This window comes from Phyllostomus discolor, chromosome 5, assembly GCF_004126475.2.
Source record: "Phyllostomus discolor isolate MPI-MPIP mPhyDis1 chromosome 5, mPhyDis1.pri.v3, whole genome shotgun sequence".
In the NCBI taxonomy this organism is placed as follows: Eukaryota; Metazoa; Chordata; class Mammalia; order Chiroptera; family Phyllostomidae; genus Phyllostomus; species Phyllostomus discolor.
In genome coordinates, this window is record NC_040907.2 from 114,949,572 (window position 1) to 114,976,720 (window position 27,149).

Consider the following 27,149-nt stretch of genomic DNA (forward strand, 5'->3'; position numbering starts at 1 on the left):
CCCAGGCATGTACCCTGGCTGGGAATCGAACCTGCGACACTTTGGTTCACAACCGTGCTCAATCCACTGAGCTACGCCAGCCAGGGCAGCACTATGTTTCTTAAATAAAAATAAATTAAAACAATTATTTCTTCAATTGTATTTGGTTCCAGAACTGGTTGCTGAGCTTCCTTTTATGAATTCTTTATTTATCCAAGAAACTTTCCTGTTTAGAAAATATGTATTTGTCATGTTGAGTATTTCAGTGCTTTTCCTACTGGTGAATTACTTTTTAATTTCATTGTGGTAAAATGTATAAAACATAGAAATTGTCATTTTAACCATTTTAAATGTACAGTTCAAGTGTCACTAATTACATTCATAATGTGGACAACCATCACCACTATATTTCCAAAATTTTTCCTTACCTCCAAATAGAAACTATATCCACATCCACAGAGCAATATTTTCATATTTTACCCTCCCTTCAGCCCCTGGTAACTTTTAACCTATTTTCTGTCTATAAATTTGCCTGTACATAGTTCACTTTTTCAGTGATTAGGACTTAGAGTAATTGATCATCTCTCATGTAAAGAAAGATTGTAACAAAATTTTTAAGAGGTAAATACATTCCTCTCTTTACATGGCTTTTGTTGTTGTTGTTGACTGCTTAATATATACTGATAGATATTAAGCAGACTTTCATAAAAAGACAACATTTTTGTTCTCAGGTAATTAAAAATTCAGTGGAAGCTGGCAGAGAAAAGGCTCTGGTAATTCTTAATAATAATGCTATAATGGAAAACCAGAAAATATATATTGGATGGAGAGGCCAAGGACCCATAAACTTCCTTCTGGAAAAAAGCTAATGTGCTTTGTGAAAGAATGGAGATTGTAGAAAAGTTGGCCAAACTACGTTTGGGTTCCTAAATGAATAAAAATCCTCATTCTTAAATTTTTGAGGAGACTCCATATTGTTTTCCATAGTGAGTGTGCCAATTTATATTTCCATCAGCATGAATGAGGGTTCTTTTTCCTCCACAACCTTCCTAATGTTTGTTATTATTTGCCTTGTTGATAAAAACCATTCTAACCATTGTGAGATGGTATCCTATTGCAGTTTTGATTTGCATTCACCTAATGGTGCATAAAGTTCATTATCTTTTTTATATATCTGTTGGCCATTTGTATGCCTTCTTGGGAGAAGTCTCTGTTCAGCTATCTGCCTTTTTTTTTTTCAATTGGATTTTTAGTTTGTTTGATGTTGAGTTGTATGAGGTCTTTATATATTTGAGGTACTAACCCCTTGCTGGAGCTGTTGTTTGTAAATATCCTCTCCCATCTCGTTTGTTGCCTTTTTGTTCCATTGGCAGTTTCTTTTGCTGTGCAAAAGCTTTTTAGCTTGATATAGTCCCATTCATTTATTTTTGCCTTTACTTTTCTTACTTTTGGGTCAAATTCATAAAACCTTCTCTAAGACCAAGGTCCATAGTTTAGTATCTATGGAACTAAACATAAATAAAACATAGAATATTTTATTCTATGTAATTTATTTACTGTTCTTATATTACAATTTTTGTATATGGAGACCAACAGTAGTCTGGTTTCATTCTTCTGCATGTAGCTTTCCAATTTTCCCAGCATTGTTTATTGAAGATGCTTTCTTTTATCCATTGTATGTTTTTGGCTCATTTGTCAAAAATTACCACAAATATGTGGGTTTATTTCTGGGCTCTCAATTCTGTTATATTGTCTGTGTGTCTGTTTTTCCACCAATACCATGCTGGTTTGATTATTGTCATTTTGGAGCATAATTTGAAATCTGGTATTGTGATACCTTTGGCTTTGACTTTTTTCTCAGGATTGTTTTGGCTGTTCTGGGCCTTTTGTGGTTCTGTACACATCTGAAGATTTTTTTTTGTTCTATTTCTTTAAAAAATGCCATTGGTATTTTGATGGAGGTTGCATTAAACCTGTATATAGCTTTGGGTAGTATGGACATTTTAACAATATTGATTCTTCCAATTCATAAATATGGAATATCTTTTTGTTTCTATGTATATTTTTAAATCTCTGTTAAATGCTTTGTAGTTTTCAGTGTATAGGTCCTTCACACACTTTAAATATTCCTAGGTATTTTATTTTTTTTGTAGCAATTGCAATTGCAAAATATTTCTTTTTTCATTTATTTTTCTGATATTTCATTGATTGTATATAGAAATGCAACAGCTTTGTGTACATTGATTTTTTATCTGGTCACTTTCCATTCTTTCTATAACCTCAGCTGTTCTACTTCTATGGATGATAGGAGATATGGACAAATTTAAGAACAATCTCAATACTTTATAAACCACAATGAATTCATGACCATTAGAAAGGAAATAATACAAAATTTGAAAATTATTCAAACACTGAAAGGCATAAATAGAATTCTTTTGTTTTCTTTTTTTTATTGTTGTTCAAGTACAGTTGTCTCTATTCCCCGCCTTCTTAAGGTAAAGGAAATCTGTCTTCCTTAACATAGCAGAAAAGTTGTATCTAATTATCAGAGTTGTAATTCTCAGAAATACTGTCAAGCAGGGTGGCATTTGTATCATTGGATTTTATAAGGAAATTATTAATTTTTATAATGATGTTCGTGAACACTGATACCACTGAAACATACAAATAAAAATTAGATCTTATTTAAAGTCTCTCTCTGTCTCATGTGCACACACAAGCATGCATTTCAATTCTTTATTAATATGCTAAACACTGTAATCTTTATTGCAAGCTTAAAGATGCTAATAGGCTTTGTTCTATGTAAAAGGATCAATAAAAATCAATGAAGAGCATACCAGAAAAGCAATTAATTTTGTCAATTGAGTTATACAGAGCCTAAACTACAATATTTCTCATAATCATTAAGCACCATATTTCTTAAAGCAAACAGTTTTCCTGGAGTTATTTAAGCATGCCTGAAGTAAATCAAGAGGTATGTGGTCAGAATTAATCAATTAATCATTCACTTTTTTCATTCCTCAACAAATCATGTGCCAAGAACTGCACAGATACTGAAGTGGAAGAGAAGGCACAGAACTTAAGCAAAAACATTTGATATTTTTGTGGTACATATTAGAATATATAATTTCAATCTTTTTAACAGTTTGGTTAACTTTTATATGTAAAAATTATAGTTGTTTTGAGTATTCATGCTTTTTGATTATATAATAATGGCTACCATTTTCTGAGGACCTATTATATCCCCAGAACTGCTTTAAGTATTATCTTGCAGAAATTTATGAGAATAAGATTTTCATTATTCTCATTTTACAGATGAGGAACAGAGGTAGAAAGAGTTGAAGAAATTTCCCCAAATATGAGAAATGTGGCAGAAACCACCTACATTGCCGATAAGTGATGGAAACACAACTGGGCCTAAAAAGCTTAAATTTCAGCCATTTTTATAGTCAGGGTATACATATGACCTCCTTATGAAGAAAAATTAATTTTTACAATATCATCACGTAATAAGATGTTCAGGGAGGAGTTATTTAATCCACTTAAGAGAACAAATTGTTTTCAAGTGTCCTTAGGCCTTGTAGAAACACCGCTTACTTGCTCACCTTTAGTTTACTGATCAAGTATCAAATATATGATAGACAGAGGAGGGTTCCCTCTCTCCAAGGAAACAAACTGGCAAATCATTAATATTTTTTTCATTATTAGTAGGATTATTTCTTCATGTCAAGATTGTCTAATTGAAGTTATTTGCTTGCACATATAGCAGGATATATACAGAGTTGTGACTGGACATTTGACATACTTTGAAGCAAATAATCTCAATATTGGAAATGCAATTTTTAACAAATTCCAGCAACTCTGCTGTGGCCCTGAAACATTCTTAACATCTGTGATCTGGATAGGTGACCTCAATTTTATGTTGTATATTTAATATTCTATAAAGTCAAAAACTCCTGGAAATTCAAGGCTTGCATGTTTCCAAAATGTCCATGACTCTTTGTATGTGAGCAATTCAAAACCTCTTTTTTGTAGGTGAGACAGAGCATCAGGGGTTACCAACAGGGGTTGGCAGAGCATCAGGGGTTACCACATTCTACAAATGTGGGCAGGATGAAGAAGAGTAAGTCAAAACACTTTTTGTTGATTCCAATCTCAGGGTGAGAAGAGACAGCTAGTCATCCAACCTATGATGTGGAACTCACTGCAATGAGGCATGGGTACAATGCTACATAAATATGAGTTTCAGTATCATTTCTGTATTAAAAGTGGACAAACCTTTTCTATCATGAAATGAAATGATTTAAACCCATGTTCCATGGGATATGGAAAAACCTGTTAGATGAAAATATTGTTCTCTGTGTTAAATATGTACTGGCTTAAAGTTCAACAGGCTTCTCCATTGCAAGAATTTCCAAAGGCCTTCATATGTGTGCCAGGATTGTACAGGAGGTGGTTCAGTAGGTAATGTTTCCCAAATTGATGTAAACAACTACCTTCTCATGAAGCCCCTGTGGAATAGTGATCTACAGTAGTTTCTCTAGGAAACACATGCCATATAAGGGTGGAGGAAACCAGCCACTCAACTATAAACGTGTCAGCTATAAGTGGTTTGTCTTTATAACTAAACTAAAATCTGCCTGTCTCTAGATTACATTTGCAGATCCTTGTTAAGTGATTTTCAATGATGATATGTAGGAGCCATATCAACTGAGAAGACTAACTTGGATTTATGAAGGTGGTAAGTTGGTTCTTGAATGTTTGCTGACCCACACCACCTGAGTTTATTGTTCTGTAGTTGTTTCTCGAGTTACTGACAGTAGAAGTAATTATCTCCTGCTTCAACAGTGGGTCTGTGTATTCTGCCTGTTCCCAGATAAGATCAGGGACCCAGTGATGAGATTCATATGTCAGACATTATCATGTACATCCCAATTTATTATAACAAACCAGATAAACTAGGAAGGGCTTGGATAGACTCTAAGGTTTCTGATTAGAAGAACAAGGCCAGAGGGTAGGCCTGGTTGTGATTGTTGAGGGAAGCTTCAGTCTGGAAGAAATATACAGACCCACAGAATATATACCTTTTAAAAAGATTAAAGGGTCAAAGAATGGGGGACCAGGGTTCAGCACCAGCTACTAGAACATATAACTATATTATTAGGGGAAAGAGGATGTGGTAACTGGGAACTGAGTAGCAGCCAGACCTGAATCTCTTAGGCTGTTAGGCCTACCATAGGGAGGGAAAGAGAACTGGCAAGAGAGTGACCATGCTTGTGGAAGGTGAGGCAGGTAAATCTTTTTCTAGGCATTCAATTCTATAATGTTATCCTACAAGGAGAGAAACATTATCAGTGATATTTTTCCAGCTATTTAGTGCAAAAGTTAGGATATGAATGTGGTTTACATTCTAAACTTCATGCCCCCTCTGCTAAGATATGTTGCCTCATTAAAGATATTATTTTATTTTATTTATTTTATTTTTTAAAGATTTTATTTATTTACATTTAGAGAGAGAGGGGGAGGGAGGGAGAGAAATATCAATATATGGTTGCCTCTCATGTGGCCCCTACTAGGGACCTGGCCTGCAACCTAGGCATGTGCCCTGACTGGAAATTGAACTTGTGACCCTTTGGCTTGCAGCCTGAGATCAATTCACTGAGCTCCACCAGTCAGGGCTATAATTTTATTTTTATCAGCACATATACATTTGATTTAAAAAAATTATACATTTTCATGAATAAAATTTGGAATGTGAAAAATTGATAGCTTTCTTACTATTTCTTAAATTCAATTTCCATTACTTTTTTGTTCTACTTTTTTCTCTATTCTCTCTGTATGTATAAAATATATTTAATTTCAATTTTACACAAAATAAACTTCCACTATATGCCTAAATCTGAGGACTCTCTGTGGCCATTTTGCCTCTATAATCCCAATCCCCCTCTCTCCTCCATCATAGCAGATCTCACTGTTGTTTCTATCGCTGGGAGTAAACCCTGACATTATTACTGTGGCCAGCCTCATACCCAACAGGCCATCAATCATGGAGAAGCAAAACCACTTTTCCAGCAAAGTACATAGGGCTTTGTCAGGAAACCTGGCCTATTTGTTTCTCTTCTCAAAAGCTCAGTTACTGATTTCTGTTGAACAGACACACCTCTGTTTTACATTCTTTTCTCATCCTCTAAATTAGAATATATATTTGTATCAAAGGAGAAGCAGGCAGCCTTGGAGACGCTATCACGTGTTTATGCACTGAAAACTCAGGATAGGCATTTTGTTTTGTAAAGTGAAATATCAAAACAGGGTCACAACAAGGTTATGAGTGAACATTGTTCAGGCTGCTTTTCAAAGATACATCTTACCTAAATAGCTTATTGAATTTTCTAGTGAAAACATCTTGGAATATTAGAATTATCTCTGATTCCATGTCCACAATTTTTCATTAAACAATTAAATTAAAAATCCCATTATATAAAATAATTCTTCATTAAAAAATATACTGTTTTTGGTTATATAAGTATTAATAGTAGCCCTGGCTTGTGTGGCTCAGTGGGTTGAGTATTGGCCTATGAACCAAGGGGTCACCAGTTCAATTCTCAGTCAGGGCACATGCCTGGGTTGTGGGCTGAGTCCCCAGTTGAGGACATGTGAGAGGCAACCACACAGTGATGCTTCTCTCCCTTTCTTTCTCCCTCCCTTCCCCTCTTTGTAAAAATAAATAAATAAATTGCTGTGGCCAAAAAAAAGAAAATAAGATAAAACATTCCAATACTGGGGGAAATCTTATTTTAATATTTATTGCTATACACTTTTTAAATAAAAAATGCTAGTATGAGAATTGTTTCACAGCTTATGATCCTTATGCTGGATATTTCTGGTATCAAGCTTAAAAGTCACATCAATTTATATTTATAAATCCCTGAACACCTGGGAATACTTGATAATGAGCACAACAGAGGACACATTTGAGCTAACTAGTGGATTAATTATTACTTTGTGGACTTAAAATGTAGCAATAGGATGAAACTTTTCCCCTAAATACATAATCAGCTGAGAGTGTTATTTGTCTCATTTAAATGCAAAGAACAATTCTTTTTCTACCTGCTTCCTAAAACCATTAAGCAGTTAATAACATAAGGACTAATGTAAGCTTCTTTTTTTTAATAGAAATAAAGATATGGAAATTAAACTGGCAGAGCCTTCTCCCATAATGACTTTCCCCAGAGTAGCTGGATTATTTTTAGTAGTGTAGAAAAATCAAGGGAAACTTCTTTATTGAAATAATGGAAGAAAGCATTATCTAATTTTACCTATAATTAGTTGGGAATTTAGTTGAATCCAGGTACTTTGAAGTTCTTACCTTCATCCTTTCACTACCTTTTTCTATAGTCTTAATAACTTTTGATATATATTTTCTAGATATTTGAACGGAAATAATCACTCTACTGGGCATCCTATTAGTGAGATAACCTTTTCAAAAGGGTGTGCAGATGTCAGAAGCTGAGTATGGATAATTTTTTTTAAATTCTAATTTTACATCACTTAGACATTATTAAAAAGGCAAGTTAATAGAGACTACAATATAATTCCTTGAAACTACCATCTGCAAATGATGTACTGGAGGCTTTTTATGACACCCTCCTTACTTATCTTCATAGCATGCTTTCTAGGGATAGTATTTTACAGATTAGGAAACTGAGATTCAGAAAGGTGGACTAATTTGCCCAAGATGGGAAGAATCTCATTTCATTAAATCATACCTCTATCAACCTCAGAAAACTTAATGCCTTGCTTAGCATACCTTCGCATTCACTCTTCACTTCCAATGACTCACCTTGCTCATGTACAGCCTGATAAACTCTTTTTTTTAAGATTTTGTTCTGTTTTCTTTTTTGTTTTTTTTTTAAAGATTTTATTTATTTATTTTTAGAGAAGGAAGGGAGGGAGAAAGAGAGAGAGAGAGAGAAACATCAATGTGTGGTTGCTGGGGGCCGTGGCCTGCAACCCAGGTATGTGGCCTGACTGGGAATCGAACCTGTGACACTTTGGTTCACAGCCATGCTCAATCCACTGAGCTACACCAGCCAGGGCCAGCCTGATGAACTTCATTCATTAATAATGCATATCTTTTTACTACATGTCTCCAACAGAAATACACATCACAAAACTTTTTATATTCAAGTACTCTAACTTTGATCACACTCTAACCATTGTAGTTATTTGTTTACTTGCCAATTTTCCCCCAAGAGACTGTAAGCAACTTAGTAAAATAACATGACTAGTTTGTCTTTATATTATAGATTCCTGGACAGTTCCTAGTAAAGAGAGAACATTTGATAAAGAGTGTATAAAGAAAAACTAAATAGCTATATATTCCCCTTGTTTTTGTAGTTTTTCTCAATGCCCACTGCTCCAATTAGAGAAAGTGAAACAAGTTCTCAAACAGGGTGGTCTTGAACTTTCTAAATACAGCCCCTGCTGGCAGCAAGACCACAGAATACCTTATATCCACCATCCTCCCAGCCTCAGCTTTACACTGAATTATGGAATGCCTAGAGAATCCAGAGTGATGGGCTTCAGATGTGCCAGGGCAGAAAGCAGCTGTACAGGTCAATTTATTCCCTGTGTACCTGATACATGCAGTCACTGAGAGCCCAGCATAAATGAGCTATTAGGTTGAGAAGACCATAACATGCAGCAATGAACCCTGTGGCCTGAAAGAAAACATGACAGTAATTAGGACACTTCAGCAGATACCAGTACAGATAGGTAACGGCACCAATGCCTGGTACCTGCATAAGCCATGCTCCTTCCCTAAACTCTGAAGCACAGCTCAGGAGACAAGAGTCAATGATGAACTAACTGTGATCATACTTTTCACTAACCCAGTGAAATGAAACTTGAACATGAAAATAAGAAAATTCAAATAATAAAGATAATACTATAGCTCATATTTTTGAGGATTTAATATAAAGTCTATCCTCTAAACATTTTGCTTATGTTAACTCTACAAAACCTACAACAATGTTATAAAGTAGGTACTATTTTTATTCCCACATAAAAAATGAACTGAGGCACACAGAGGTTAACAATTTTCCTCATGTTGTTGCAAAAACTGCTGGGAGTTAAATGCAGATGATAGGTATAAAGTACCTGCTCTTGGAATCCACTATGCAAATGGTTTTTCATAGGTATCCATTCCATATATTGTGGACTAAGATTTGCTACTGCTACACAAGGAACTGATTAACTTCCATTACAAAATTAGATGCAGTTATATTTGATTCAATATTGCTATGTTATCCTTAATTTTTACTTAATTTAAAACAATTATTTTTTAATTTGACTTTTCTTGCTCCTAAAAAAAAGGGATTATTAAATAGGGTAATTTGTATGATTTCTAAACAAAATGTTTAAGTAACTAGGTACAAAGAAATTTCAACAAATTTTGTGGGATTTCAAGCTGTTAAGCATGTACTATCTAATTGCTGTTGCTATAAGCATTTAGTATTTTTAAACCAAACAATTTTAGTTGGTCAGTGTCAGATTAGATGCAGTTTTTGTTTTAAGCAATTTTCTTTTTCTTCAGGTTAATAGATGTTTGGTAAATCCTAGATAAAGGGTTCAAAGCTATAGGAGATTTAAATAATGACATTTCCCCCTTGTTTAAATTGAACCTTCTCTGGAGGAATAAAATTCATTTGCTCATTATAGTGACAACAACTCACGCGAGTCCATAAATATTACTCAAAGATATGAGTAAGAGAAGTGAATTGTGTGATGACTCCATTGCTCTGGAAGTCAGCATGCTGGTAGCTAGCCGGCAGAAAGCCAGATGCTCCTCTTCACCAACTTCATCTATTTCTTCCAACACTGACATTTGGTGCCCCCTACTTAACTGTTTCTCAGTGGAAACTTCTTGCAGCATCCTTCACAGAACACTTCCAATTCTCTGTCAACCTTCCTCTTGCATTTGTAATGCTTTGTCTGCCACTTCAGTTCCTTCTAAAGTCCTCCACCATCATTCCAACTCAAGCCAGCTGCATCTCTGTTTGAAACTTTTTACCATAGCAGCCATCTCCCTGATTTCTCTGCTTTCAACTTTCTCCCCACCTACAGTCTTCCCCAGCAGCAGCCAGAGAGATCCTGTTAAAATTTAAGTCAGGTTATATTATTCCTTTGCTCAAAAACCTCTTCAGTGGCTATGTTACTCAAAATAGAAGACCAAGTCAGCATCAAAATTTTTAAAAAAGGGCTCAATTTGTTTCTGCATTAATTCTCTGACCATGCTACTACTACCATTCTCCCTCTCACTTACCCAGTTCAACCACCCTGACATCCTGGTGACTCTACTAACCCCAAAACATTCCACTTCCTTGGAGCTACGGACTGGCTGCTCTTTCTGCCCTTAACAATCCTCCTCTAGATATCACTTCTAATGGCATTTTATCAGATATTGTATTACATAAAAGAGCATTCTAATCTCCCTCACACTCCATTTTTTTACTTCTTAGAATTTATTACTATAGGAAGTATTATTATCATATATCTTTGGTAATTTTCCCTCCCTGCTCCAGACTAGAATGCAAGTTTTCATGAGGAAAGCACTTCACTTGTGTATTTATTTGCTATAGCTGCCATAAGAAAGTTCCACAAATAGGAGGCTTAAACAACATCCATGTATTTTCTCACAGTTCTGGAGACCAGAAGTGAGAGATCAAGGTGTCATAGGGGTTGGTTCCTTCTGAGGGCTGTAAAGGAAAATCTGCCCCAGGCCTGCCTGCTAGTTTCTGGTCATTTGCTGGCAATCTTTGGCATTTCTTGGCTTGTGAAAGTAACACCCCAATCTCTGCCTTCATCTGTTCATGGTATTCTGTGTGCATGCTTATGTCCCAATTTCCCTTTTTCATAAGAACATTAGTCAAGTTTCATTAGGACCCACCACAATGACCTCATTTTAACTTGATTACCTCTGTAAAGACTTAATCTCCACCTGGCTGGCATAGCTCAGTGGATTGAGCACGGGCTGTGAACCAAAGTGTCGCAGGTTCGATTCTCAGCCAGGGTACATGCCTGGGTTGCAGGCCATGACCCCCAGCAACCGCACATTGATGTTTCTCTCTCTCTTTATCTACCTCGCTTCCCTCTCTAAAAATAAATAAACAAAATCTTAAAAAAAAGACTTAATCTCCAAATAAGGTCGCAATCTGAGGGAGTCAAAATTGGAGGCTGTACTTTCAACCCATTTTTGGAGATACAATTCAACCCATAACAACTAGTTTATTATTCATTGTTTGTATGACATTTAAAAAAAGCTGGTACAAAGTAAGTGCTCAACAAATACTTTTTTGAATGAATGATATTCATCACTGTAAAATCCAGATCTAGAGCCAACTCATATGTTAATATTTTTTCAGTTTTGTGTGATCTTTTCATCAAATAAAATCATAACTCAATAATCCATGTTGTTTTTACTGCTATTTTTCTTAATCTTTATACAAGTCTTTTATCCATATAAAATCTAATTTAAATCATTTATTTCAACCTATAGCAAATATTTACTTAATCCATATTCTATAATACGTTTTATGAAGCCTCACACAGCTAATGTAGTAAGTTAAAAACTCTCTCCCAAATTCTATGAGGTCAAAGTATAGTCTCTAAATCCAGAGTTACCCAGCATCTCTGAGTTTCTACCAATTGAACCCTTGGAATAAGGACTAGAGGTACAAAAATATCGAAGGCCTGTGCCCTAAAAAAGCTTTCAGTCCAGGATGAAGAAATGCAATTGCTGCCATTGAAAGGTATTGAACCACATTACTGACTAATAATATATACATTTTCTGAAATTGGCTTTAAGGAGCATATTGCTTAGTGGTACCTGTACAAATGTGGTATGATATAAAAAGATATTAGCATTTGATTATATGGACTTTAATTTTGATTTTGTCTTTTAATAACTATGTGTGACCTTATGTAAGCTACTTAACCATTCTATGTCTCAATGTTGTCATCTATTTAGGAAATAAAATGCATATGATTTATGAAATGATTAAATGCAAAAATGCAAGCACATCTAATTTTGTAGTCCTTGCTATTTGCCTACTTACTATCCATTCTCTAGTCTACCACAATCTTTTCCAGAGGTTAGTGTACCCAACAAAATTACTCCATTTTTCAGTGTTCCTTGTACCATTTAGGACAACCATATGATTCAGTTCTGTTTTATAGCATTGGAATGATTCCTAGGTTGGACTCTCAACAGTGCTCTTTGTAAGGGAATAGAATTCATTTATCTTTTGATAAAGAACTAGCCATTTGATAGATGACCTCCTCCTCTTTCCAACTGGAGGGTGGATAGTATAGCCATCCTGCAATTACAAAGCAGCTTGAATGAAGATGGAAACCACATGCTCAAATGGTTGATAAGAATAACTGAAGGATCTGAATCACTGATGACAATTTGTAGTGCTGTACCAGCCCCAGACTCCCCACATCTCTGCACTTTTCATCACTTCAGGCAGATAAAACCTGTATTTGACCAATTTTATTGTTTAATTGGGTGTTCTGTTACTTGTAGCTGAACATAATTTTAGTTGTTACCACAAGCAGAATCTCTCAACATAGTAGGCATGTATTTGCTAAGTTTTCTTTGGTTGTATCTGAACAACTAACCCCAAAAATAAACTACTGCAGAATTAATATAATAATAACTATATTTATATTATTTATGACTAGACATCTTTGTTTTCCTAAGAAACTAAGTACAGTCATACTTTGGTACTCATTGGCTTCAGAACTTGTCCAACTTTGTACTCATTGCATTTTGAGTGGAAAAAAATGTTTCAGCACTTGGTGCTCCTTTCTTGTGATGAAACATAGGTCAATGCATCAGTCTAGGGTAGCTCATGGTTCATCTGGTACTCATCTGTTTCAGTACTCATCACAAGTTCTGGAATGAATTAATGATGAATACCGATGTACCAGTATACTTATAAACACAATTAAATGTAATTCTTCTCACAATTATTTATTGTTTTATTGTCATATATAAAAATATATGTATTTATATATATGAAATCTGTCAGGAAAAAGTTCAGCCATTATTAATGTAATGAGAACAGTTTGTGTGACCTCAATGTAACCTGGAAGCCAAGGAGAGTGGACTGGAATGTGCATGCGTGATGAATGATAACTTCACTGTAGTAGTCATTGGGGGTGGTAGACACTGTAAAGTGAGCATGTGTACTTTGTGGCCATCACTTTCAAAATGACTGAGTGTGTAGAGCACAGGTGGCAAACACAAGGCCTGTGTCCTGAATCCAGCCCTCCACCTTGTTTTATCTGGTCTGGCATCTTATTTCTACCCAGCAGCAGTGCCAAGCTCTCAATTAACTGTTAAGAAGTTACATTTATAGTCCTAAAATTACATTTGGCCCTTTGAAGGCAACTGCAAGGCTGATGTGGTCCCTGGTGAAAATGAGTTTGACACCCTTGGTGTAGAGCAATGAATCCGCATCAGATTTTGCATTAAACTTGAACATTGCTCCACAAAAACTATTTGAATGATTCAAAAGGCCACAGCCATGGGCAACTGGTGATTGGCAGGTTCATCACGACAACACACCTGCTCATGCACCATGTCTCACACAGAGTTTTTTTGGCAAAACATCAAATCACCCACTTGACTCAGCCTCCCTGCTGCCCAGATTTGGTGCCCTGAGACTTCTGGCTTTTCTCCAAATTAAAATCACCTTTGAAAGGGAAGAGATTTCAGGCTGTCGAGATTCAGGAAAATACAATGGGGCAGCTGATGGTGACTGTGAGAAATGTGTGAGGTCCCAAGGCACTTACTTTGAAGGGGACTGAGGTGCCATTGTGCTATGTACAGTATTTGCTGTATTTGGTATATTCTTAAATAAATGTCTCTATTTTTCACATTACATGGCTGGATACCTCTGGACAGGTCTCATAAACACACACACACACACACACACACACACACACTTTGTCTTGACATTATTCTCATAATCTTTACTTTCTACTGTGTGGTCTGCTTTTTCAAGTAGAGAATCTTCTACCTTTGAATTTTTAGCAGTCCTTTATGAATTCACATTAAACATCCTTTCTCTTCTAATTCTAGTTGATATTGAATAGTTATCATCTTTCAGTAATCCCTCAAAGTGAACTCTATTTGTTCCATACAAATGCTTTCTAATAGATATTTGGAAGGAAGCAGCAGCATCTGCTGCTATAATTCCCCAAATTTCAGAATGCTGTAAGTGAATATTTTCTTAGCATTGTAGGCTATGATACCTTCTCTTTTGGAGATGTGTCACATCTCTTTTTTTTCCTGAATTTTGTACCAAGCTTTATTGCTTTCTCTTCACGTGTAACCACAATCCTTTGGCTAGAAAAAAAATCCCATGAATGATCTGCTCAATACAGAGTCCACATTCAGATCATAGTGGATTCTGCCACATTACTAAGAAAGTGATATTCAGTTTTCTAAGTTGTTTAGGATCTATAATCCCACCCAGAAAGCAAGATAATTTTTTTAGGAGGGAATTCTTCTCCCTAGTGGTAATGGTGAAGCATAGAGCAACTAGAGAGGGTTTCTCAACTGTGGGTTGTAGAACTTCTGTATTAGAATCAGCCAAAGTGCATGCTAAAAATGCAAATTCTATGACTGGCATTTTTAGTAAACTCCTAAGGTTATTCTGAGGCATCTTAAGTTTGTGATCTACTAAGTTCTCTGTGTGTATGGATGTGTGCATGTGTCTATGGTAGCTTAAAACTTAGGCTGCATTAGTATTTCTTATCAGTATTTTTTGTGGTTGGCTTTCACACAAACATTCAAGATGAATAAAAACAACATCTTTCTCATTTTAAGCGTTTCTTTTTTCCTTTTGCTAAAATATTTACACTCTTTGATGTCAATTTTTTTTCACATTGAAAATACTTGAAACACATGTTACACTTCCTTATTCTTTTCTTGCTTTTTCTTCTTTCTAGATTAGCCATTTTCCTTTATTTCTATCCTTTTTCTATCAGATATTTATAAGAATTTTAACATAAATGCTCTTTTTTTTGCTTGTTCAGGCATGTTTTAATTCCCCTCATGCCTAAGTGCAGAAGCAGATATTGACTTTTTTTCCAGTATGATAACTTATTTTGTAGATCAGTAATTCCTTATGTTCATTCAGCCCTCATCAGGAAGACATTTATTAACTAAGAAAATCCCAGAGAACTGTTGTCAGTTTGTGGAAGCAAGAGCAATGATTTTATTCTCAGTTATTAAAGGAAGGAGATAGTTAATAAGCATTGATCACCCATTAAGCCAAGTTCTGTAATACATATGCCACTTGTGTGCATAAAACTCAAAACAAGCCTGTGACACTTGAAGCTCTAGGTTACAATCTATGTTTTATAAATTTGATTAACAGAAGCAACAGAATCTGATATTTAACACTGCCCTAACTAACCCCACAGTATTATTTTGGGGAAACAATTCATTTTGCAAAATTGTCAAAATTGGATATTTTAAGTTACTCTAACATAAATACAGCTTTTTATTTGAAATGGTGATTGCAAAGGCCTTTTGGATCCTAAAAGATGAAGTATTTGTACTATTATATGAAAGGGATTGAAGTTAGAATTACATTCCTAGAAACTGTTTCCCCATTTTCTAGATGAAAACATCCAACCTCAATAGGGTTAAATAAATTGCCTAATATTGTATAACTGATAAATGTGATATTAAATTCAAGTTTGTGATTGCAGATCTATACTGCATCTCTAAGAAGGATTAAGTTAATTTAGTGATGGCCAGGTCAGAACTCAAACCCAGTCTACAGTGTCCATAGAGAACTCTTTTTCCAGCCTAAGGCTCCAACTCCTGAGTAGTTATTTATATTTGGGTGAGTACCTTATGTAGAAATATTGCATCAACAGGGCCTAAATGCACAGTCTATCATTGTGCATAATGGGATTTAATTAGAAAGAGAAGCTAAAGGAAATGTTTTTGAAACAAACAAATGAGGCACATAAAAAGAATCACTCACCAAAACATATTAGCTAGCTAACTTGCTTTTATGATTTTCACCATTGTTTGTGATTTATTTTACTTCACAAATATGTTGAAAATGTACCTAAACTCTCAGTTATTTATAATATTGATGGTCTTAATCTCTCTCTCTCTCTCTCTCTGTATATATATGTATGTATATATATGTATACACACACACACAGATTTCTTCACCTATGGACAAAATATATTGGAGGTCACCATTATAATTATATAATTGCATCTGTATCAAACTTTAAAAAAATCTAATGTATTTTACCTCATATATTTAGTTTCTAGGTAGATTGGTTTATATTGGTTAATGGCTGGTTATCATCTTGATGAATTGTGCTTTTTTAGTCTCTAATGTCCCTCTTTATCCTGATTCATACCATTTACCATACATCGCACCTCATTTATACTGAGACTCTTTTTTAACTTTATGCTTCTCTTTTCTGTTGCTATTTTTAAAATGTATTTGACTAGTATCTCTTTCTTATCCTTTATTTTATTCCTTCAGTTATCATTAAAGTGTGTTTCTTTTAAATAGCATATGGTTGTTCTTATTTTCTTAGCTACTATTCTTTAATGGGAAAATTGTTTTTTTTCTAATTTAATAACTAATATGTTAAAGCTAAATCCTTAGAGTGTTTATGTTTATTATTTATTTTATTGATTTTTTTTACCAGTACTTCCACAAAGATGCTTCCAACTCCAATACTCTAGATGTTTGGGGACCTGTCAGTAAAAACAGCAGGAAAATCCTTACAAGGCAAAACCACCACTTTGCGTTCATCAAAACCATGCCATCCTCCTTTTTGCTAACACATTTCCCAGAATCTCTTGCAGTTAGATGAAGCCATATTGCTGAGTTCTGGCCAATGTAAGGAAAGACACATATTATAGTCATTGGTCTGTTTGAAATAATCCTCTGACTGTTCTAAAGGGTGGAACTGCTATGTGGAGTCTGATTTCCTAAGCAGGTTCTGGATCTGCTCTATGGCCATAAGTGTGTGTGTGTGTGTGTGCACACGTGTGTAGGCCAGCACTCTTCCCCATTCCCACCAATAAACCCAATATTTGACCATAATAACAGAAATAAAGCTTTGGTATGTCCAGCAGCATAAATTTTGATTCTGTTTACTATCTGTGACAGTTTAATGTGTCAATATGGCTATAGTGCCCAGTTATTTAATCAAACACTAATAAAATCAGTTGACTTCCACTAAAGGAGATTATTTTATTTTTTTAAGATTTTATTCATTTATTTTTAGAGAGGGAAGGAAGGTAGATAAAGAGAGAGAGAGAGAAACATCAATGTGTGGTTGCTGGGGGTCATGGCCTGCAACCCAGGCATGTACCCTGACTGGGAATCGAACCTGTGACACTTTGGTTCACAGTCCACGCTCAATCCACTGAGCTATGCCAGTCAGGGCTAAGGAGATTATTTTCAATAAAGTAGATGGATCTCATCTCACAATAGGTTGAAGGTCTTAGAAACAAAAACTGAGATTTCCAGAGGAGAAAATATTCTTACTCAAGACTGAAGCTGAATTTCAACTCCTGTCTGAATTTCGAATCTGCTACCTGCCCTACAGACATGCCAGCCCCCACAATTACATGAGCCATTTTCCTAAAATAAATCTCTTATACATACACATAATTAATGCTGATTAATGATTAATTAATAATAATTATACATCATTATTATTATATAATAAATGTCATCAAATGCACACTATTATTGATTAATCATCGCTAGTTAAATATTATTACATATGTGTGTGATTATATAAAAACAAAAGAAACAGACAAATAAAACCAATGAGTTTCTATGGTATCTCATCTATGTTATGATGAAATAAAGTTGAATAAAATAGTGTTAATTGAGAACCTGCTGTATATATATGTATGTTGTATATATATATATATATATATATATATAGAAATATAATTATTTCTAAATAGTTAAGTGATCTTCAATCTTCACTTTTTCAGTTGGCTGGAGATAGAGGATATAATAGGTGATGCTAAGTGCCTGTATGGGATATAGTTATGTATATGTGTATGTGTATGGATGTGTGCGTGTATGTACGTGTATATCCTATCAGTGATACTTCTCTGCAGAACCCTGATAATACAGATTTTGGTAGCAAGAATGGGGTATTAGTTTCTTAGGGAAGCTATAACACATTATTATAAATAGGATTATTTAAAACAATTATTCTTTCAAAGTTCTAAAGATTAAAAGTCCAGCCATGACCTGTGTGGTTTAGTTAGTTGGGTGTTCTCCCTCAAATTGAAATGTTGCTGGTTTGATTCTCAGTCAGGGCACATGTGTGGGTTGAGAGTTTGATCCCCAGTTGGGGTGAGTTCACACAACTAATCCATGCTTCTCTCTAACATTGACATTTCTCCTATCTTTCTCCCTCCCTTCCCCTCTTAAACAAACGAACAAACAAACAAATACTAGAAGTCCAAAATCCAGATGTAAACAAGGTCGTGCCTTCTGTAGAGGCTCTAGGAAGGAGTCCTTCCTTGCCTTTTCTAGTTTTTGGTTGTTGCCAGCAATCCTTGCTATTACCTGGCTCATGCCAGCATAACTTCACATTTGGCCTCCTGTATCATATGGACTTGTTCCCCTGTGTCTCCCTTAGATCTAAAAATCTCTCTGTCCTCATAAGGATACCAGTCCCAGGACTTAGGGGACATTTTATTCCTTTATAACCTCATTCTAACTTGATTACATCTACAAAAGACTCTATATCTAGCTAAGGCTACATTCACAGTTACCAAGGCTTCAACATGTTTTTTTTTTTTTTGTGGTGGGGCACAATTAAACTCATGATAAGGTAGCAAGAAGCATACTCTGATTCATACAAAACTAGATACCAGTCAGAATTGATAAACACTAATTTAAGGCTTGCTCCTATACACTAAAGTGATCTTCACCCCTCATCATTTTAAACTGGCTGGAGGATCTAAGAAAGGATGTTGAGGCCCTGTATGAAGCAGAAGACCCTTAATGACACAAGAGAGAAAACAAAAACAAAAACAAAAACAAAAACTCTTGTTCTGTTAATCTACTGAGATTAGGTTTTTTTATGGAAGTTAGAGTATCTCTTTAATAACTCTGGCTTTGTGCCTCTCACATTCTGCAAGGGTAAGATAAAAAGTAAGCAAAAGAAATAAATTATATACCAGGTTTTATTGAATCTATAACACTATTGATTATATTGCAAATGTTGACATCATTTAAACCCCACATTGAATGATCTATTATAGATTGTAGGTAATATTCACATTTAGAGATGTTAAAGTGTATATTTAAAAACACATGTATATGTAAACATGTGCATTAGGGTGGGTGAAAAATGTGCTTGTTATAATGTGGTAAGTGCTACTGGAAACAAAGCAAGAAAAGAGGGATCAGAGTGGTGTAGATGGGGTGTGGAAGGAGGATTATAATCTTAAGGAGCCATCAGGGTGAAAATACAGCCATATGAATAGGACTTGAAGGAAGTGAAGGAAATAACAATGTGAATGTTTAAGGGAAACTAACGTGTGTTTTTCAGTTTCCTACAGTTACTATCTGTCCCTTTACAGAAAAATTTGCCAGTTCCATTGTGCACAGATACTGTACTATACCTAGAAAATTTATGATTTATATCAGTATGTGTTAACAATTATGAAATTATTTATGTGCACATTATTAGCATTTTAAATGAATAAATAAATTTATAGGCAAGATGGAGTAATAGGTAGACACACTGTGCCTCCTTGCACAACCAAAAGAGAGACAACACCAAATTTAAAAACAAAAAAAGACCCAGAAATGACAGAAAATTGAACTGTATGGAAGTTCAACAACCAAGGAGTTAAAGAAGAAACATTCATCCAGACCAGTAGAAGGGGTGGAGATGGGCAGCCGGGTGGAGAGGACTTGAGGCAAGGCAGCAGCTAGAGGACTGGGGCAGGCAAGGGAGTGGCTGGAGCACCCTATGAGGCAGTGGCTGGCAGAGCAGGTGGTCCCACAGTTGTGTGCAGGTAAACTGGGAGGAATGACTGGGGAGTGAGATAGACCACCCAACCCAAGGCTCCAGTACAGGGAAATAAACTCTCAAAGCCTCTGACTGGAAACACCTGTGGGGGTGGAGGCAGCAATGAAAGAAACTCCCAGCCTCACAGGAGAGTTTGTTGGAGAGACCTACAGGGTCCTAGAACACACACAAACCCACCCACCCAGTAATCAGCACCAGAAAGGCCCAATTTAACTGTGGGTAGCCGGGGAAGTGACTGAAAACCAGCAGAGAGCAGAGCAAATGGCACTGTTCCCTCTTGGACCCCTCCCCCATGTACAGCATCACAATACAGCAACATGGATTGACCTTTCCTGGTGAACACCTAAGGCCTTGCCCCTTACTACATAACAGGATCATTGAGACAAAGAAAATGGCCCAAATGAAATAATAGATCAAAGCTCCAGAAGAAATACAACTAAGTGTTGAAGAGATATCTAATGTATCAGATGAACAGTTCAAAACACTGGTAATCAGGATGCTCACGGAATTGGTTGAACATGGTCGCAAAAACCAGGACTCAAAAAACAGTTTGGAGCAGAAGGAAGAAATAAATAGTCAACTGGAACAGAATGAAGAAACAAGAATTTTAAAAAGTGAGGAGAGGATATGGAACCTCCAGGACATCTTTAAACATTCCAACATATGAATCATAGGGGTTCTAGAAGGAGAAGAGGGAGACGGAGAAATTAAAAACTTATTTGAAAAAATGATGAAGGAGAACTTCCCAAATCTGGCAAAAGAAATCAACTTCCAGGAAGACCAGGAAGCTCTGAGAGTCCCAAAGAAGTTGACCCAAGGAAGCACACTCCAAGGCACATCATAATTCCATTACCCAAGATTAAAGGTAAGGAGAGAATCTTAAAAGAAGCAAGAGAAAAGGAGGCAGTTACCTACAAAGGAGTTCCCATTAGACAATAAGCTGATTTCTCAAAAGAAATCTTGCAGACAAGAAGGGTCTGGAAAGAAGTATTCAAAATCATGAAGGCAATGACCTATATCCAAGATTACTCTATCCAGAAAAGCTATCATTTATATTAGAAGGGCAGATAAAGTGCTTCTCAGATAAGGTCAAATTAATGGAGTTCATCATCACCCAGCCTTTATTATATGAAATGTTAAAGGGACTTATTTAAGAAAAACGAGATAAAAAATATGAATGTAAAATGACAACAAAATCACAGCTATTAACAACTGAACCTAAAAATAAAACAAAAACAAGCTAAGCAAACAAGTAGAACAGGAACAGAATCATAGAAATGGAGGTCACCTGGAGGGTTATCAGCAGGGGCATAGGAGGGGAAGAGAGGAGAAAAGGTACAGAGAATAAGTAGCATAAATGGTAGGTAGAGAATAGATGGGGAAGGTTAAGAAAAGCATAGGAAATGTAGAAGTCAAAGAACTTATAGGTAGGACCCATGGACATGAACTAAAGGGAGAAAATGTGAGTGGGAGGGGGTGTGCAGGGCAGAGGGGAATAAAGGGGGGAAAATGGGCCAACTGTAATAGCATAATCAATAACATATATTTAAAAACAAATAAAAAAATAAATATACTGAAGTAATGAAATCTGTGGTTTTCATTTAGAGAAAGAAGTTATGAATGAAGAAAGGAGGAAGGATACAATGAATCCTGTGGTGTTGAATTAGAATTGAGAAATCAGTATGAACACGAGATTTCTAATATATAAATATAGGTAGATATAAATAAGTTACAGTGTTGTTTAGAAGTATGCTCACTAAATTTAAAAAAATATGTATTACTGAGTTATAAGATTTGGAAAGCTATTTATTGTTTTTACATATCTATGTCTATATTTTCATATATATGTGATTAAATTTCATAATAACCATATAGTGTTATATAAAAACAATAAAAACAACATTTAATTTTTTATTGTTTTAAACAGTAAAAACAAATATTTAAATATTTAAAAACTGTTAGTAACTTAAAATGGGAAGATGACTTATAAGAGAGTTTGGGAAAAAAGAAAAACAAGCAACCATACTATTCAATAATACCTACATTTTTATGCACACATACAGTAGGAAAAAGACTGAGAGGTCAAGTTCTTATTTATTATCTATCTCTTGGTGATGGGATTGTAGACAATCTTTTAACACTTCTCTTTATTTTCCAAATTTTACACAATAAGCACATGTAAAGATTATAAGCAGAGAATGCTATTTAAAAACTTCAATATGCATTTATTTTGTTGCCTAATAGCAGTGGACGTTTAACATATGGTATCAAGCTTCTAAACTATGATAAAATGACAGTTTATTTAAAAATTATATCTTCTGTACTCAACAAGTATTTGTTACTAGCTGATTATTAAAATGTTATTATTCCTGTTCTAAGAGAAAAGGTAACTCTCTCAGAGGTCATAGTATAGATTTGACTAAAAAAAAATCAAATTTAAAATATTTGTTAGTGCAAATCGTGATATAACTTTCACTTTGTATGGATCTTAGCTATTGAGCAGAATATGTAGACTATAAAGGGAAATATTATTTTTGCTAACAGAAATTAAGTGCATCTGGCACTAGGGTGTTGATGAAGTAAATATCCATAATTATTTTATTTCATACACTATGGTACTTTTTCTTTTTAAATTTTTAAGGAAAAAAATTAATGATCAGATACATAGTAAGATGTGATACATTTTACATCTCAACTCAATTTTCCACCTTGCACCAACTTCTTTAAATTGTGTTGAGCATAAATTGGTCATCATGAAATAAGCCTGAGTTAGGTAACTCTCGTTTCACTATTAAGAAATGAGGATCTATGATCACACACAATAAGATGCTTTAATGTGCACTCTTTTTTTTAAAGATTTTTATTTTTTTATTTATTTTTAGAGAGGGAAGGGAGGGAGAAGGAGAGAGAGAGAGAGACATCAATGTTTGGTTGCTGGGCGCCATAGCCCGCAACCCAGGCATGTGCCCTGACTGGGAATCGAACCTGTGACACTTTGGTTCACAGCCCGCACTCAATCCACTGAGCTAGCCAGCCAGGGCTATGTGCACTCTTTGAATGTCATCATGAAGACCACAAAATCTCTTCTTTTTGTCTCTGTAGAACTTCCCTGAGGAAACAGAGTTACCAGGTGCATGATTTATTCTAACGTTCTTATACATAAGAAATCTAGTCAGCCTCAGCTATCCTCTGATTTTGTGAGGAGTGAAATGAGAGAGGGACACTATAAGGTTTATGGGGCTCTGTGATGCTAGGCAAAATGCTCAGTCATGCAGAGCTATCACAACCCAGGGATTCTGATTCCAGGTCAGCATCCATTTTATCCATTTAAAAATTTTTTTCTTCATTGTTTCCTTTGATACTATTTAATACTTAATGTTCTTCTATACACAATTCAAAGATAATATTTTAATGTTCATAATAGAAAGGGAAGGCACAAAATATGAACATGGAGAATGTTATGTTGGAATGTGCTGATTATGTTCAGAGACAATTCAGGTAAAATTTCCTGTTTCCAGCTTTCTGGGAGTATGGCCATTAGAAAAGCATTAGGTGCACCAATCTCAATAGGGGATTGAGAGCTGTTTGCTGACTATCTTCTCCCAATCTGACATAAGACCACATAATGTTCTGATACATGTGGGTGAGTGTGTGAAATGTTGTCTTTAAATGTGACTACCAAACGTAGCTCCCAGGAAACCAGATGAGAAAAGAACACAGCTGATGAGAGAATAAGATGCTTCCTTAGAAAAGATGACAACCTCTTTACCATGCTATAAATCTTTCTTAGTAATATATTTTAAAAGATTCTTAACACCTCTGGAAATAAAGGAGGATCAGATTGAAGATGCGAATCATAGCTCTAAACAGCTAGAGAGCTTCAAAATATGATAACAGCTCATAGTGTGTTTGCAACATGACCTGCCTGACACAGGGAGGACCCTGTAAATAATAAGAGTCCTGCAGGAGAGGCTGCAGTAGGGACTGAAATCTCAGCACATGCTGCCCAACCTGCCCACCCCTGGACATTAGTATTAAGCAACAAGTGAGTTTCTCATCAGGTAGGAGAAATGAGAATGGGCACCTGATTGGAGGAACATGGCAACACCTGGGGTGGTTGATGACATTTAGGAGGAGAGAAGACCACTGTACTGAGAACAGTGGGTTGGCTATTCGAGGTGTTTCTTCTGCTTCTTAACTTTCACTTTTTTTTCATTCATTGATCCTATTTTATGCCTGGGTTATTCCTGAAATGCCAAAGGATTCTTAGCTGTTTTTATTTGCAATTTACAGTTATTCTACCTATGACACAGGCCAAGAGTGGTGACCTGGGGGACAGTATAATAATTTTCTCTAGGGAAATACCTTCAGGACCAAAGCCAGAGAAAGAAAAAAGCCAATGATAAGAGGCTTAATACTAGTTTCACCAGTAAAGTTCTTTTTGTTATAACCCTAACCTGTTCCATGGCTAAGGATAGATGGAAAAAATCAGTGGGTTCAGTTTTTAGGAACAGAAAAGAGCTGAGACCAGCAAAGAAGGCATAACCTGAGAGCTAAGGACTCTCCTTTAGGATAGCATGGCTCTCACTCTCTGTAAGAGCAAATATATGAAGCTGTAATAATAACTGATGATCTGAGCATGGGATACCCAGAGTGACAGAACTACCATTTATATTTGCTGACCTATGTATTTTTTAAAGGTGCACTATATCACACCAAGGAAGAGACAAAGTAATTGGCTTTATTATTTTTAACAACCTGACATTACCTCCTTCCTGCAATGTGAAGCAGATTGAAAGACAAGAATATTAAATCATCCATATATTTTTCTCTTATCAATTCCTGAACTTCAAAAAATATACCGAAACTTCATCTGCTCACTTTTTGCAAATAGCCTGGAGAAACTGAAACAGTTAAAAGATGAAAAATTTTATAGTATATATACCATACCACATTATATTTTAGGAACTGACAAGTTTTACACCCAGGTATGGCAGTGTTACTGCTGTGGTGCATCGGTAGGCTGGAAGATCTTTGAACTTGGAACTATACTTGTGTGCTGCAGTAGGATTTATGTTGGAGATTCAACTTCAGTTGCTGCTACTGGGAGGCTGTTCAGAAGGGCAGGTGGAACATGGGTTCCAGCAAGTATGGTGTTATTAGGCAACTGGTAGGAGGCCAGGCAAGCAGGTGGCTTTAGAGAAGTCAAAATAGGTGGGAAGATGGCATACATCTACAAACAGCAATATTCAGTACCCCAGGCAGGCAAGCCATGTTAGCATCATCTGTCAATAGATAACAGTATACTCAGGTACTGGGCCTGGGTCAGAATCAAGACTACTTATCTTTGCAGGGTCAGTGGGAGAGTAAAATAGCACCCCAGGCCTAAAATGATTGATCAGAATGCTATTGATGTCTGGTGAAGCTCCACATTAAAAAGAGAGAGTAAGGAAAACTAAGAATTGATAGATAACTTGGGCGGAAGGCCTCCCAAAAGTCTATATATACATTACTAGGCATTAGCTACATTGTTCGCTTGCCAGCTTCCTGAATTCAATGTTAACATGAAAAATTAAAAGCCAAGAACAATTTTAGAATAAAGAGCATCTTCTGTCTAATAGAATGGTATCCCTGAGGTCCAAGTAATTCAGCTATCAGAAAGTTGAAATGAAATACATTTGCTGCAGCAGCAGTGGAAAGAGACTTGATTGACAAGGAGGGCAGGGAGAGAGTGAAATGGTTTCCTTGGATTTGGTGCTGAGCAAAGTTTGTTATTTGCTTTGTGAGAATGTAATAGGGTTGTAAAGCCATTGTACCCTGGACCTTCATGTGACCTCTTTGTATACAGAGGCAATGAGACTTGTGATGTTCAACACACACACAATTGCATACATTTTTTATTTGTCTTGTCTTAACATATGTGTTTAGAACTTTCTCACATCATTACATAATTTTTTCAAATGCATAATTTTATCATGTTAGGATAATATTACATAATAAGGTTTTGCACAATTACCTACATTTAAAAATCCCTTCTCATGGCACATTTTTACAAGACATGCTGTGGTAAATAACTGCAGTGTTACCCTTGCCTATAAATCTATGACTTCATTTCCATTTCCCAGCAGGGAAATTACTGAATCATGAATGTAGGCTCCTTTAATATCCCCATATATTAAAATTGCTATATATTGCCCATTTGATTTCCTAAAAGGTTATGCTAATTGGTATTCCTACCTCTAAGAGTACCTAAATGATAGTGAGTTTTCAGTAGGATTTAAGGGAAACAGAGTGCTTAGGTTAGTCAGAAATAATGTGGAGGAATTTAGATTGAAATGGTTTTAGTTATGAGTCTGAGACCTTGGCTGCAGATTCCAGCTGAGGCATTACTGAGGAAGTCTCCATCACCACAGACTAGATCCCCCTAGATGAGGCTGGAGGAGGGCCAGAGCGTCTGTACCTTGGGAAGGGCCATATTTTAGCAGAAATTATTTTTATTGTTATTATTTTTTACTTTCCCAATGGCAGAAATTCAAATTTACCCTTTTATAACACAATGTTCTTTAAGAATCTCTCCAGCACCTACTTCTACTAATGAATTGCAAAGAGAGTAAATAAGGGCTGTCAGGCAACATTGAGGAGGCAGAGCTTTCTGTACATGAGATGGAAAACAAAATAATTTGGATGCCCACGTGTGCAAATATTGGGTTGGCCAAAAAGTCCATTTAGTTTTTTCCATAAAATAAAAGACACACTTTCATTTTTACCAATAACTTTATTGATTTTGATATTTTGAGTATGTTGGCTATCTCCCAATTTATATAACATTGATTGTTCTCAATTAATATTTCAATTTGATCTCTATCAACTTCTACTGGTCTACCCAACCCTGGAGCATCATCCAGCAAAAAATCTCCAGCCCAGAACTTCATGAACCACTTTTGACACATTCTATCAGCCACAGTGCCTTCTCCATATGCTGCTCAAATCATTTTTTGTATTTCAGTTACATTTTTACTTTTCTTTAAATAATAAAG

The 27,149-nt window shown here is 35.6% G+C and overlaps 1 protein-coding gene across 3 annotated transcripts in view; it reads right to left on the reverse strand.

Moving 5' to 3' along the window:
• The window catches only part of NRG3 (neuregulin 3), a 1,226,667-nt gene that overhangs the window by 162,591 nt on the left and 1,036,927 nt on the right, over positions 1 to 27,149 (reverse strand). The window lies entirely within an intron of this gene.